The sequence below is a fragment of the Sus scrofa genome, chromosome 13 (genome assembly GCF_000003025.6).
Source record: "Sus scrofa isolate TJ Tabasco breed Duroc chromosome 13, Sscrofa11.1, whole genome shotgun sequence".
Taxonomy (NCBI): domain Eukaryota; kingdom Metazoa; phylum Chordata; class Mammalia; order Artiodactyla; family Suidae; genus Sus; species Sus scrofa.
This window is the reverse complement of record NC_010455.5, coordinates 92075467-92085388: the sequence shown is the minus strand read 5'-3', so window position 1 is coordinate 92085388 and position 9922 is coordinate 92075467.

The following is a 9922-nucleotide window of genomic DNA, read 5'->3' as shown; positions in this document are numbered from 1 at the left end:
GGAAGGACAAATAATGTCAAGAAAGTTTTGTTGTTTTTTGGTTTTTGTTTATTTTTTAAGATAAGTGAAAAAGAAATATATCTGTGTGTTTATTAACAAGTATCTATTATAATGATTGGGGGGGATTGATGATGCAGGATTAAAAGACAAGCACTCCTTAAGTAATGCCCTTGAGAAAAGAGAATGGGACCTAGTGCACAAAAAGAGAAAAACAATACATACCTGAAAGTGAGAATCTTTATTTCATCTGTAGTAATAGGAACTGAGAAAGACTATATGGGCGAGGTTACTGTGGAGTGAGAACTTGTGGAAATTTGCATCTGTTCTCTCAGTAAAAACAGCCTGATAACTAGCTGAGATAAAGGATGGTACAGGAAGTGCGGGAGATTTGAGTAGTTAAAAAGAAGACTCAACTGACTAGAAAACTTCAATATGAGTGCTAGGAATCATTAAGACACACACGAAGTTTGTAATCTTGATTAAAGTGGGGAATTTTAGCATACTTTTTTGTTTTTCTTCAACCATATTCAGCTTCATAGGTTGATGTGCAGAGTAAGCAGAGATATTATTCAGGTTGGGGTTATGATTGTTGGATAATTAAGAGAAGGAAACGACAAAAAGTTAAGGAATCCCCCCCATCCTTAATTCTTTGCTAATGTGAATAATGCTAATATGAACAAAGCTGCACCAGTCTTTTTTTATGTACTAAATTACATAAGTAGAATAATAAAGTACATTGTAAGCAGGTTAATTTTTTCAAACATAGAAATTATGAACATCCTACCTGTTGAGTAACTGCTGCAGCTAAATTCCCTCCTGCACTGTCTCCAGAGACACCAATTCTCAGGGTTCAAGACGTATTTTGCAAGAAACTTTTTGTGTAAGAACCACCTTAAGGCATTATATACATCTTCAAATTCAAATGGGAAATGACACTTAGGTGCTAATCTATAGTTGTGGAGAGAAAACATGGTTTTCATGTCGCTTATATTTTTACTTTTTATTAAAGCATAATATACATGCTGGATATGCACATATCTTAAGTGTCCAACTCTTTTAGTTTCTAAACTGAACACAGCCATATAACCAGCACACATACCATGAAATAGAACATTGCGAGTACCCCGCAAGCCCTTCCTTAAGCATTATTCCAGTTACTTTTCCCAATCCCTCAAGTATGCATTAGCCTTACATATATGTAGTATGAGAAAAAAAAGTTGTTCTGCTTCTTGAAACTCTTCAGTAGCTACATTACACAGGGAATTAAAACAAAACTTCCTTTTGCTGCCCACAGACCACTATTTATTTAACATCTTCAAACTAAATTATAACTTTCCCATGAATCCCAAATATCACATAGGATTTCTTGAACCCTGTTGATATTTTCCAGCTGGGACTTTTGCTTTTGTTGTTGGTTCTGCCAGAAAAAGATGTCCTCAACACTTAGGATGGCTGTTTCTTTTTCATTATTCTGGTCTCTTGTCACGAGACATGTTTCTACAATATTTTCTTAGCCTCTTTGCTGAAAACTCCATCTTGTCCTGCTTTACCCCATCTTCCTGCTTGGAAAACAGTCGCAGTGCTGGTAAATGACTTAAGCTTAAGAACAAAGACCTAAAGATGTAAGTTATTCATAGGGTCCGCTGAATGAGGACATAATGCATTGGTCTAGGCATGCCAGACCTGTGCAGATTGGCACGCTGTTTGCACAGCATGATACATCCTTTTAAGAATAAAAGAAAGAGGCACCTCATGGCCCCAAGGGGTTTATGAGGGGTCGTTAGCAGGGTATGCATTAGCAAGGAGAACCGAGGTGCAAACCTAGGCATGCCCCGGTTGCTGCAGATGGTCTGCAGAAGCACAATGGTGATTCTCTAGATGCTATGCATAGATAGCTGATTAGCTTCCTCAAATGCTAATGATTGTTAAATGCCTAAAGGTCAGAATAAAAGCTTAATCAGCAACTGGCTAAGTGACTTTTAAAATAACTTAAAAAACTCTATATCTTACACCTATGACCCCCTCTTTACTTGGCGTAATCCTCAAGAGCACAATAAAATCAGTGAGGTTTCTTGAGGAGGCACTCTTGGTCCCTGAGACCTTGAGTCTGCCAGTTCCCACCTTTACTTAAGATAAATGTCTCTGTGTCTTGTTTTATGTTAACTTTTTTCCTTAAGTTTCACAGCACCCATTCTTCAGCCCCATCCTGCTGAGCTTGCCTCCGAAGTCTCTGAGATGTTTCCTCTTCAGAGAGGCTTTCTCTGACCATACAGCCCCACCCCTGCCATCTGTCCGAATCACTATCCTAGTGAGTAATAGGAAACTTGGGCAAGTTCTGTCCTTTCCTCCTCCTTCAAGGCACTTCCTATGATCTTAAATTATTCATTCATTTGACACTAATTTTTTATTTTTTTCCACCAAGAGTATGTAAGCTCTGTGAGGGCAGACTCCTTGTTTTTCTGATGGAATTTAACAAAGAGTTCAATGGCTGAATAAAGGAGAAGTAATAGATCAGTCTCTAGAAAGAGGTATTTTTAAATGAAGGGAACAAAATAATCTAGGAAGCAATAGGCAACCACCCTCAAGGAGCAGGAGAGAGCCCTTTTTGCAGGCCATCATCAGAGCTGCTCTAGCAGGGAGCCAGTTGCCATGACACTGTTGAGTCCTCTCTTCCTTCCAACTCTGCATATCATGTCTCCTGGTTAACCATGGGTACATGCCCACCAGCCTCCTTACAGAGTATTTCCTTGAGAATTTCCTTACATGCCTTAGTATACATTCTGGATACCCAAATGATTGCATAACAGTCTATAATTAACACAGTCATATGTTCTCTGATTTGTAGATGAAATTAAATACCAAGAAACATCTAGGGTAAGAATTTCAAACAACTGTCACTCTCTTGACATCAAAGCAACCTAAACAATGCATTTTTAGGAAAAGCTACTCAAATGCCTCCTTGCTTATTTATCTTGATTTTTAAAATAATTTTTCTGGTAAATGAACTAGAAAGCAAACAAACAAAGAAGAAACATTTCTAAGCAGTAAATTTCTAACAGAAAGGATGCAGCACTTATTTTTTTAAAAGTGAATCAATCAATCAAACTTCTCCAGATCAAATGGTTGCATATACACATCTAAATTCACAAAATTCAAAATTTACCAAATGTGCTGTAGTTTTCGCTTATGTATTCACCCATGTCATTTTCCATGGCTCCATGAAATTATCTGGAAGAGATATGTAAACATAATATGCTAAAAGGATCCCCGTGTTTAAAAACTATAATGATTTTCTCCTCCATGATATAGTTCCCATCCTCCTCTGTCTTCAGAAACACTGAAAGTAAATGTAATTGATATGCCAGAATAGTACATTGCATAGTCAATATGCTTCAACTCCACCTAGACAGAAGCTATATCTTACTTTTTGACTATAGAGTTGCTCACCTAAGTTTAAGAGTTGGCATAGTAAGGTTTAAATTTCACTGGCCATCTAGAAATAATCATGTTGAGTACAAGCTTAAGGTTTAGTGAGTAAAAGGAAACTTGGGAAAGTTCTGTCAACTATCATGCTATTACTTGTATTCCAGCAAACAAAACATGTATTGAGCAATAACTTGGAGAAAAAAATCTTTTAATGGTAATAAAGTAGTTCATAGAAAATATACAGGCTGCAGAATCTTTGTTCTAAAGTAAGTTATCATAGAATATGGAAAAACAAACATTTTTAGAAGGAGAGTATAGTTAGTTAGTATAGATAGTTATCTCTGTCCCTACAGAATTTACATTATCTTGCAAGAAACAATAATGTTGCTAATTAAGTCTGATGTTTTTTTGAGAGGGGAGTCATAGAAATAATAACAATAGTAATGATAACAGTAATGATGAACATTTATTAATCATCTACTCTGTGATCCAGGGCCTATGTTGGTGATTTTTTTTTTTTTTTTTTTTTTTTTTTTGCATTTAGTGTAGCTTTCTTTTCTTCCTTTTTTTAAATTTAGGTATAGTTGATTTACCTTATGTTAATAATTTACATATAAATCCGTCCAAAGAAGAAATCTATGAGACCAGCATTATTGTTTTCCCATCAATGAGTAAAATGAGTTTTTAGAAGGTTAAAAAACTGGGCAAGGTCGTATATCAAATATTGGAGCCAGAAAAATCTAGGTGGTTAAGGATGTACATAGAAAACTTTTTAAAACTTCTAACATTTTTTTACTCAAATATTCTTGAAATATGTACACACACACACACATATTTGGAAATCAGGAAGAAAATAATAATAAATCACTTCTCTACATTGCGGAGATCACTACATTGACACATTAGTGTATTTCCTACCTACTGTATCTTTTTTCTATATACATACATCTTTTCTGCCTGAAACCTGGAGATAACCATTCTTCAAGAAGTCCTGGTTTCCTTTAACAGGGAATGAAAATAGAGAAAAAAAGTTGGCACATGCTCATTGATGGTAGGCTATTTTAATATACAGAGGTAAAAATTACAGATTAAAAAATATACGTGTTTATAATGACTGTAAATTTAACACTACAGGATTGTTTTTAATTTCTTTATTTTTATAACTCCATATAGTTTTTCAAGTAAGAATTTTATTTTCATTTTATATTACTGAAATCTTGTTTCTTACTTTGGTAAAATTAGAAAACACTGACATGCAAAAAGAGAAAAATAAAAAACTCTAAAGTACTACATGGAGTATTACTGCTTTGAAAGCATCATACTAAAAGAACAATTAAACTTTGATAGGTATTTTTGATATTTTGTATGCATTCATTTTGGGCATAATAACAATATTATTTTAAAAATTGCAGCAAACCAGTGATCACCCAGCAACCTGGCTTGATGACATTTCTATTTGTGCACATCCTGGATTATGGTTGTTTGAACACTCAGTAATTTAGGATTTGCTTTACTCTCTTGTGATGTTTTTCTTCCTGTGATGATGTTTACTACCCTGAAATAGTTTGAATTTGTTTCACATGTCATTGAACCTCCCTAGGAATTATGTTTTTACCATTTGAGGAAATCACCTGGGGTCTTTCCTTTAAGGAACACGCCAGAAATCTTGGTTTCTTCAGGTAAACAAAGTTATCAGTAGTACTATTAATTATAGCTAACATCATTGACACAATGTAGTTTTCTCATTTAATTCTCCTCACAAGCACTGATGAATTGACACTATCCACATATTAAAAATGAGGAAATTGTTACATCAAGAGTTTAATTAACTCACCAAAGCACACAGCTAATTATCTTGTTCTACCATAATATTTTCTTATTACTAATGAGTAATCTACTTCTTACATGTGAATAAATGAATGAAATCTTCTTGTTTTTTTTTTTTTTGGTCTTTTTTTTTTTTTTGCTATTTCTTGGGCTGCTCCAGCGGCATATGGAGGAGGTTCCCAGGCTAGGGGTCCAATTGAAGCTGTAGCCACCGGCCTACGCCAGAGCCACAGCAACGAGGGATCTGAGCCGCGTCTGCAACCGGCTCATGGCAACGCCGGATCGTTAACCCACTGAGCAAGGGCAGGGACCGAACCTGCAACCTCATGGTTCCTAGTCAGATTTGTTAACCACTGCGCCACAATGGGAACTCCCTGAATAAATGAAATCTTTGCTCACCTTCACCCTGTTTTCTTTTTGGAGCAAGAGAGCCTGGACTTGCATTTGGTTTATCGCCCATTACCTGCATATCTTTATTATCCTGAAAACTTTATTGCTGATAATTATTTCATATTCACTTTACACTGAAATTGTCTCGAGATATTAATAATGACGTTATACAATTAATAAACTCACCTACAGATGATTTATATTTCTTTTTAGTACTTTCTACCTTAAATTCATCCACTTGTCTCAAGTACTCAATAAAGTCACTAGAAATTCATTCTTTGTGTAATGTTACCAATATGATATATGATTAGGTTCAACTGTTTCCATTTGTGTTCCAATTTGTGGCAATCTTTTATATTTAAGTTATTTTTATAATAGTTAGCAATATAATACTGTATCTTTGATTATAGGCCACCTTCTATACTTCTCTCTGTAATGCTAGGGTTGGGTTTCTGCAGACTGTTTCCAAACTCCCTTGTCCTCTGGATACTGGTTAGTTTCTACCAACAGTAGCACTAACAGGGGACTGAAAGATGGGTAAGAAGAAAGGAAACTCCTCTTCCTACTTCTGGTTTCTTCTGGCAGTCTTCTAATAGCCAAAGAAAGACATATAAGCTCTAGCACCTTTCTGAACTCCCAGCAAGAAAAAGACCACAGACTGCTAAAGGTTTAAGGATCTGTGGTATCAGTATCTGCCATGGAGTAACTCTGAGAGGTCTGAGCACCAAGGTGTGCAACTGCTCTTCTACACACCTGGGTTCTGATTATGCCCTCCTCCTTTGAGTTCACGCAGACCTCAGAGTGATGGCTACTTTGTGGAGTTAGAAATCTCTGGGATTCAATTTTTTTGTTTAAACTTCCGATGCTTGTATAAACACCTATCCAAATCAAATTCCCTCTGACTGATATACTTAGCATCATTTCAGTTTCTTATCTGGACTTTGATAATACAAATAAGTAAACATTTTGCATATATGTTTGTCAAAATTATATCAATCTTTTTTCCATGTGTCTTTAATCTCTTCTTTCAAAGCAGTTACAACAAAAGACAACAAAAAATATAAACTTCCTAATGTTGCTTTCAAAATTTACTCACCAAAAGTGCTGACATAATGTGGAGTACAAATTCTCCAGGTATCCATAGGTCTTCAAGTAAGCCAGAAGCAGCTGGTTAGAAGCAGACTTTGCTCTTTTTCTTGGTCTGTAACGATGATGAATTTAATGTTGATTTTTTTTTTATCCAGGGCATTTCAATGAAGAGCAAGGTTTTAACTAAGGGAATATAAAAACGTAACTGTAGGGTTTATTACTGTAGATTTTCCATTCTGTGAAAATATAAAAACATTACTGCAGGGTTCCTGCTCAAGAAAACAGCCATCTATTTGTCAGTTATAACTAGTATCCTAATTTTCCTTTCTTTTCAATTTTGTGTAATTATAATCCATGAAAACACTGTAAACAAAGGGGAGTATTTTAAATGCTTTTATTTTACACACACACACACACAAATAGAAATGGGCCTGGACAATGATATGGATATGGATTCAATATATAGATAGGATATATAGATAGGCTATGTATAACAGGGTAAACATAGTTGCAGATAATGTCACATATAGGTGCATGCATGTGTACAGTAGACAGCCTCACTGTTAGGCTAATGTCCTTAGATTCATGCTGGTTGTTGAAGAAAGCCTGTCCATAAATCCTTACTATGAGGGCCTTTCCACAGGAAAGCTAACAACATGATGACTAGCTTCATTAGAATGAAAAACACAGACTGAGTAAGACTACCAGGAAAGGGGAAGTCAGTCTTTTACAATCTAGTCTTGAAAGAGCCATCCCCTCCCTCTTGCCCTATTCTATACCTAAAAGGGAAAACACTAAATCCAGTTCATATAAAGAGAGGAGATAACATATGTCTGTGAAGAGTAGGTGATGGGGAAATCATTTTACAAACTATCTACCACTAAGTGGATGATATTTTTTGGTCACGCCTGCAGCATGTGGAAGTTCCCAGGCCATGGAGTGAACCCACACCACAGCAGTGACCCAAGCCAGAGCAGTGGCAATGTTGGATCCTTAACCACTAGGCCACTGGGGAACTCTCAAGTACATAATTTAAAAAACACAAAGTACTAACACTGGTATTAAAAAAATAAGGTTTTATAGTCCTATACCTATTGCAGAAATTAAATCCAAAATCTTCTTGCAAAGAAAACCGTAGTACCAAATGGCTTTGATTTTGAGTTCTTTCAAACACTTAAGGAAGGCATATTATGAATCCTACATAAACTTTCTCACAAAATGGTGCTCCTACTCATTTTAAGAGATCAGCATTATAGCAATACTAAAGCAGAAAGGGTATATTACAATGAAAGGAGAAATACACCAAAATGTTCTTAATGGACATAGATAAAAATCTTGAGCAAAATATTAGCAAATTACTCATATAGAAAAAGTAGTATTTTAAAATGTTTCATTTTCTGCAGAGGAAATAGAGCAAAATGTGACATTCTGGTATGATAGTGACTGTCTCAACCTAGACAACTCAAGATTTTTAGAGAGGTGCTGTAGGAAAATGTGATTTTTCTTGGAAAACCACTATGAGGAGAATTTTCAGCAAAAAACTACCAGATCTTAAAGAAAGGTGGCCTAATGAAAATATTAACTGAGCTTTCTCTATTTTGACTACACATAATTATATTTAGTTGTTTTTTTCTAAAAACTTACATTTTTCAAATTGTACCTTTTAAAAAAGTTTTAATTTTTCATATATATATATTATTTATTTATTTATTTATTTTTGCTTTTTAGGGCCACACCTGTGGCATATGGAAGTTCCCAGGCTAGGGGTCGAATAGGAGCTACAGCTGCTGGCCTACACCACAGCCACAGCAATACAGGATCTGAGCTGCATCTGCGACCTTTACCAGGGCTCATGGCAATGCTGGATCCTTAACACACTGAGCAAGGCCAGGAATTGAACCCACCACCTCATGGTTCCTAGTTGGATTTGTTTCCGCTTCACCGCAATGGGAACTCCTTCATGCAATTTTTAAAGGTTACACTCTATTTATGATTACAAAATATTGGTTATCTTCCCCATGTTGTATAATATATCTTTATAGCCTAACTTTCACCCAGTAGTTTGCACCTTCCACTTCCTGGCCTCTATATTGCCCTCCCCCTACTGATAATTACTAGTTTGTTCTCTACATCTGTGAGTCTGCTTCTTTTTTGTTTTATTCACTACTTTGTTGTATTTGTTAGATTCTAAATATAAATATCATACAGTATTTGTCTTTTTCTGTACTTTAAAATATGTAGATTTATTTTAAATACATATGTTAACATTTTAAAATATGCAACCAAGTGGAAGGCTTGTCTAGGAGAGGTGGAGTAGGGATATTCGTCTTTATTTTATTACTTTTCAGAGTAGCTTCTGCTGACATTTTATGCTCTCCAGAAAAATTAGAAGCCCAGATTATATCAGGTAATTGCAACATGTAGAAATGAAGGAGGGTACACACCTGGAGGCTGTTGGAAGTAACTATGATTAAATTATCAGTGACGAACAAGTCAAAAGGAAAAGCATAGAACAAACTGGAATAACAAAGCTGAGCAAGAAATCATCACACTTCAAAAGCTAATAGGGAAGTTCCCATTGTAGCTCAGCTGAAATGAACTTGACCAGTATCCATGAGGACACAGGTTCAATCCATGGCCCCACTCAGTGGGTTAAGGGTTCTAGCATTGCCGTGAGCTGTGGTGTAGGTCATAAAAGCGGCTTAGATCTGTTATTGCTGTGGCTATTGTGTAGGCCAGCGGCTATAGCTCCTGGGGACTTCCACATGTTGCAGGCGCAGCTCTAAAAAGACAAAAGACCAAAAAAAAAAAAAAAAAAAAAAATGCTAATAATAAGGAGGCTCCAGAGGCTTTACATGCTGTGGGACAGCTGTGGGGGGTGGGGGGAGTCTATCAAAGATTTTATCAAAATAAATAGGCTTGGGAGTTCATGCCATGACACAGTGGGTTAAGAATCCAACTACAGCAGCTCTGGTTGCTGCAGAGGTGTGGGTTCGATCCAGGGCCAACACAGTGGGTTAAAGCATCCAGCACTGCTGCAGCTGCAGCATAGGTCCCAGCTGTGGTTTGGATTCAATCCCTGGCTTGGGAACTTACATACGCATGCTGCGGGTGCAGCCACACCAAAAAACAAAACAAAACAAAACAAAAACAAAAACAAAAAAAAACGGCTTGGCAGTTTGGCAGTGGA